Source organism: Eretmochelys imbricata, chromosome 19 (genome assembly GCF_965152235.1).
Source record: "Eretmochelys imbricata isolate rEreImb1 chromosome 19, rEreImb1.hap1, whole genome shotgun sequence".
NCBI classification, from domain to species: Eukaryota; Metazoa; Chordata; order Testudines; family Cheloniidae; genus Eretmochelys; species Eretmochelys imbricata.
This window is the reverse complement of record NC_135590.1, coordinates 19,208,906-19,215,127: the sequence shown is the minus strand read 5'-3', so window position 1 is coordinate 19,215,127 and position 6,222 is coordinate 19,208,906.

The following is a 6,222-nucleotide window of genomic DNA, read 5'->3' as shown; positions in this document are numbered from 1 at the left end:
TTTTTGTTCAAGTACAGCTACTTCCAAATCTGTTGTAGAATGTCCAGGGAGACTGAAGTGTTCTCCTACTGGCTTTTGTATGTTACCATTCCTGATGTCCGATTTGTGTCACAGAATCATAGAATATCAGGGTTGGAAGGGACCTCAGGAGGTCATCTAGTCCAACCCCCTGTCCAGAGCAGGACCAATCCCAACTAAATCATCCCAGCCAGGGCTTTGTCAAGCCTGACCTTAAAAACTTCTAAGGAAGGAGATTCCACCACCTCCCTAGGTAACGCATTCCAGTGTTTCACCACCCTATTAATGAAAAAGTTTTTCCTAATATCCAACCTAAACCTCCCCCACTGCAACTTGAGACCATTACTCCTTGTCCTGTCATCTGCTATCACTGAGAATAATCTAGATCCATCCTCTTTGGATCCACCTTTCAGGTAGTTAAAAGCAGCTATCAAATCCCCCCTCATTCTTCTCTTCCGTAGACTAAACAATCCCAGTTCCCTCAGCCTCTCCTCTTAAGTCATGTGTTCCAGTCCCCTAATCATTTTTGTTGCCCTTCGCTGGACTCTCTCCAATTTCTCCACATCCTTCTTGTAGTGTGGGGCCCAAAACTGGACACAGTACTCCAGATGAGGCCTCACCAATGTTGAATAGAGGGGAACGATCACGTCCCTCGATCTGCTGGCAATGCCCCTACTTATACACCCCAAAATGCCATTGGCCTTCTTGGCAACAAGGACACACTGTTGACTGTGTCCATTTATTCTTTTACGTAGGGACTGTCTGTTTAGATTGTAGTCTCTGTAGGGCGAGGAACTATCTCCGTGAGTGTGTACAGCACCCTGCACAATAGGTAGGGTGACGAGATGTTCTGATTTTATAGGTTCTGATTTTGGGGTTTTTTTCTTATACAGGCGCCCATTACCGCCCATCCCGTACCGATTTGTCACACTTGCTGTCTTGTCACCCTAACAATAGGGCCCTGATCTCAGTGGGGACCCATAGGTGCTAGTGTACTACACATGCATAAATAATAACAGCTGCAATACTTCCCCACTGGGGCCGGAGTGGCGGTGTTGGCATGCTCCCGCGCCTTCGGATTCGCTCCGAGTTTTTTGACCGGTTATCTGGAAATACCTTTAAAATAAAGAAGGAGAAAAGCAGGAGCAGCAGCAGCAGCTCTGGGCAAGCTACGGGGGCATCCATTACCCCTGGCTGGGGCACGGAGAGGCGAGGTTCTGCTCCAGCCTTGAGACGAGGCCCTGCAGGCGCCAGGCACGGAGCCTCCAGGTCGCGACACAGTCACAGAAACAGCGCTGGATTCTGCCGCCTCCTCCCAAAGGCCACGGGCAGGAGGCGCCGGTGGCGATATACCGGGGATGGGGCAGTCAGACAGCAGCAGGGGCCAGATACTGGGGATGGGGCTGTCGGGCAGCGGCAGGGGCCGGATTCCGGGGACGGGGCCGTCGGGCAGCGGCGGGGGATGGGTACGGAGCCGTCGGGCGGCGGCGGGGGATGGGGCTGGGGCCGGGGCCGTCGGGCGGTGGCAGGGGCCATGGCCGTTGGGCGGTGGCGGGGGCCATTCGAGGGGGACGGGGCCGTCGGATGGCAGCGGGGGACGGGGATGGGGCCGTCGGGCGGCGGGGGACAGGGACGGGGCCGTCGGGCGGTGGTGGGGGCCGGGGCCGGGGCCGTCGGGCGGTGGCGGGGGCCGGTGCCGTCGGGCGGCGGCGGGGACCGGGCCGTCGGGCGGGGCCGGGGCCGTCGGGCAGTGGCGGGGGCCGGGGCCGTCGGGTGGCGGCAGGGGCCGGGGACGTTGGCGGGGGACGGATACGGGGCCGTTGGGCAGTGGAAGTGGCCGGGGACCGGGCCGTCGGGCGGAGGGGGGGAGGGGCGGTCGGGCGGTGGCGGAGGACCGGGAACAGGGCCGTCGGGCAGTGGTGGGGGACGGGGACGGGGCTGTTGGGCGGGGGACGGGGCCGTTGGCGGGGGACGGGGCCGTCCGGCAGTGGTGGGGGCTGGGGCTTTTGGGCGGCAGCCAGGGCCAGGGCCGTCGGGCGGGGGACGGGGTCGGGTACGGGGCCGTCGGGCGGTGACGGCGGGGGCCGGGAACGGGGCCGTTGGGCGGTGGCGGGGGCCGGGGCCGTCGGCGGGGACCGGGCCGTCAAGGGGTGACGGGGCCGTCGGCGGGGGACGGGTATGGGGCCGTCGGGCGGTGGCGGGGGACGGGGCCGTCGGGCGGTGGCGGGGGACCGGGAACAGGGCCGTCGGGCGGTGGCGGAAGACCGGGAACAGGGCCGTCGGGCAGTGGTGGGGGCCGGGGCCGTTGGGCGGGGGCCGGGGCCGGGGCTGTTGGGCAGGGGACGGGGCCGTTGGCGGGGGACGGGGCCGTCCGGCGGTGGTGGGCGCAGGGGCTTTTGGGCGGCAGCCAGGGCCGGGGCCGTCGGGCGGGGGACGGGGTCGGGTACGGGGCCATCGGGCGGTGGCGGCGGGGGCCGGGAACGGGGCCGTTGGGCGGTGGCGGGGGCCGGGGCCGTCGGCGGGGGACGGGTATGGGGCTGTCGGGCGGCGGCAGGGGACGGGGCCGTCGGGCGGTGGCGGGGGACGGGGCCGTCGGGCGGTGGCGGGGGACGGGGCCGTCGGGCGGTGGCGGGGGACGGGAACGGGGCCGGCGGGCGGTGGCCGGGAACGGGGCCGGCGGGCGGTGGCCGGGAATGGGGCCGGCGGGCGGTGGCGGGGGACGGGGCTGTCGGGCGGTGGCGGGGGACGGGGCCGTCGGCGGGGGACGGGAACGGGGCCGTTGGGCGTTGGCCGGGAACGGGGCCGGCGGGTGGTGGCCGGGAACGGGACCGTCGGGCGGGAGCTGGGGACGGGGCCGTGTGGCGGTGGCGGGGGACGGGGCTGTCGGGCGGTGGCGGGGGATGGGGCCGTCGGGTGGTGGCGGGGGACGGGCCGTTGGCGGGGGACGGGGCCGTCGGGCAGTGGCGGGGGCCGGGGCCGGGAACGGGGCCGTCGGGCGGGAGCCGGGGACCGGGCAGGGGCCGACGGGCAGTGGCGGAGGCCGGGGCCGTTGACGGGGCCGTTGGGCGGGAGCCAGGGCTGGGAACGGGGCCGTCGGGCGGTGGCGGGGGACGGAGACGGGGCCGTTGGCAGAGGCCGGGGCCGTTGGGCGGGATCTGGGGCTGGGAACGGGGCCGTCGGGCAGTGGCGGGGGACGGGGACGGGGCCGTCGGGCGGGAGCCGGGGCGGGGAACGGGGCCGGGCCGTTGGCGGTGGCGGGGGCCGTTGGCAGGAGCGGGGGCCGGGGCTGTTGGGCAGTGGCGGGGGCCGGGGCTGTCGGGTAGTGGCGGGGGCCGGGGCCGTCGGGCAGTGGCGGGGGATGGGGACGGGGCCGTCAGGCGGTGACGGGGACGGGGCCGTCGGGCAGTGGCGGTGGCGGAGGCCGGGGCCTTTGGGCGGGAGCCGAGGCCGAGAACGGGGCCGTCGGGCGGTGGACGGGGCCGTCGGGCGGTGGCGGGGGACGGGGCCGTCGGGCGAGGGACGGGGCCGTCGGGCGGGGCCGTTGGGCGGGAGCCGGGGACGGGGCAGGGGCTGTCGGGCGGGAGCCGGGGACGGGGCAGGGGCCGTCGGGCGGTGGCGGGGGACGGGGCGGGGAACGGGAACGGGGCCGTCGGGCGGTGTCGGTGGCGGGGGCCGGGGACGGGGCCGTCGGGCGGTGGCGGGGGACGGGGACGGGGCCATTGGGCGGGATCCGGGGCTGGGAACGGGGCCGTCGGGCGGTGGCGGGGGTCGGGGCCGTCGGGCGGTGGCGGGGGACGGGGACGGGAACGGGGCCGTCGGGCGGTGGCGGGGGACGGGGACGGGGCCGTCGGGCGGTGGCGGGGGACGGGAATGGGGCCATTGGGCGGGATCCGGGGCTGGGAACGGGGCCGTCGGGCGGTGGCAGGGGACGGGGCCGTCGGGCGGGAGCCGGGGCGGGGGACGGGGACGGGGCCATTGGGCGGGATCCGGGGCTGGGAACGGGGCCGTCGGGCGGTGGCGGGGGACGGGGCCATTGGGCGGGATCCGGGGCTGGGAACGGGGCCGTCGGGCGGTGGCGGGGGCCGGGGGCCGGGAACGGGGCCGTCGGGCGGTGGCGGGGGACGGGGACGGGGCCGTCGGGCGGGAGCCGGGGCGGGGAACGGGGCCGTCGGGCGGTGGCGGGGGACGGGGACGGGGCCGTCGGGCGGTGGCGGGGGACGGGAATCGGGCCATTGGGCGGGATCCGGGGCCGGGAACGGGGCCGTCGGGCGGTGGCGGGGGCCGGGGGCCGGGAACGGGGCCGTCGGGCGGTGGCGGGGGACGGGGCCGTCGGGCGGGGGCGGTGGCGGGGGCCGGGGCCGTCGGGCGGTGGCGGGGGACGGGGACGGGGACGTCGGGCGGTGGCGGGGGACGGGGACGGGGACGTCGGGCGGGGGACGGGGACGGGGCCGTCGGGTGGTGGCGGTGGCGGGGGCCGTCGGGCGGTGGCGGTGGCGGGGGCCGGGGCCGTCGGGCGGTGGTGGGGGACGGGGACGGGGCCGTCGGGCGGTGGCGGGGGACGGGGACGGGGCCGTCGGGCGGGATCCGGGGCTGGGAACGGGGCCGTCGGGCGGTGGCGGGGGACGGGGGTCGGGGCCGTCGGTCGGTGGCGGTGGCGGGGGCCGGGGCCGTCGGGCGGTGGCGGGGGACAGGGCCATTGGGCGGGATTCGGGGCTGGGAACGGGGCCGTCGGGCGGTGGCGGGGGACGGGGACGGGGCCGTCGGGCGGTGGCGGGGGACGGGGACGGGGCCGTCGGGCGGTGGCGGTGGCGGGGGACGGGGCCGTCGGGCGGTGGCGGTGGCGGGGGACGGGGCCGTCGGGCGGTGGCGGGGGACGGGGGTCGGGGCCGTCGGGCGGTGGCGGGGGCGGGAGACGGGGCCGTCGGGCGGTGGCGGTGGCGGGGGACGGGGCCGTCGGGCGGTGGCGGTGGCGGGGGACGGGGCCGTCGGGCGGTGGCGGTGGCGGGGGACGGGGCCGTCGGGCGGTGGCGGTGGCGGGGGACGGGGCCGTCGGGCGGTGGCGGGGGACGGGGCCGTCGGGCGGTGGCGGTGGCGGGGGACGGGGCCGTCGGGCGGTGGCGGGGGACGGGGCCGTCGGGCAGTGGCGGGGGACGGGGACGGGGCCATTGGGCGGGATCCGGGGCTGGGAACGGGGCCGTCGGGCGGTGTCGGTGGCGGGGGACGGGGACGGGGCCGTCGGGCGGTGTCGGTGGCGGGGAACGGGAACGGCGCCGTCGGGCGGGGGCGGTGGCGGGGGACGGGGACGGGGCCATTGGGCGGGATCCGGGGCTGGGAACGGGGCCGTCGGGCGGTGGCGGTGGCAGGGGCCGGGGCCGTCGGGCGGTGGCGGTGGACGGGGACGGGGCCGTCGGGCGGTGGCGGGGGACGGGGGACGGGGCCGTCGGGCGGTGGCGGTGGCGGGGGCCGGGGCCGTCGGGCGGTGGCGGTGGCGGGGAACGGGGCCGTCGGGCGGTGGCGGGGGACGGGAACGGGGCCGTCGGGCGGTGGCGGGGGACGGGAATGGGGCCATTGGGCGGGATCCGGGGCCGGGAACGGGGCCGTCGGGCGGTGTCGGGGGCCGGGAACGGGGCCGTCGGGCGGTGGCGGGGGACGGGGCCGTCGGGCAGTGGCGGGGGACGGGGACGGGGCCATTGGGCGGGATCCGGGGCTGGGAACGGGGCCGTCGGGCGGTGTCGGTGGCGGGGGACGGGGACGGGGCCGTCGGGCGGTGTCGGTGGCGGGGAACGGGAACGGCGCCGTCGGGCGGGGGCGGTGGCGGGGGACGGGGACGGGGCCATTGGGCGGGATCCGGGGCTGGGAACGGGGCCGTCGGGCGGTGTCGGTGGCGGGGGACGGGGACGGGGCCGTCGGGCGGTGTCAGTGGCGGGGAACGGGAACGGCGCCGTCGGGCGGGGGGCGGTGGCGGGGGACGGGGACGGGGCCATTGGGCGGGATCCGGGGCTGGGAACGGGGCCGTCGGGCGGTGTCGGTGGCGGGGGACGGGGACGGGGCCGTCGGGCGGTGTCGGTGGCGGGGAACGGGAACGGCGCCGTCGGGCGGGGGCGGTGGCGGGGGACGGGGACGGGGCCATTGGGCGGGATCCGGGGCTGGGAACGGGGCCGTCGGGCGGTGGCGGTGGCAGGGAACGGGGCCGTCGGGCGGTGG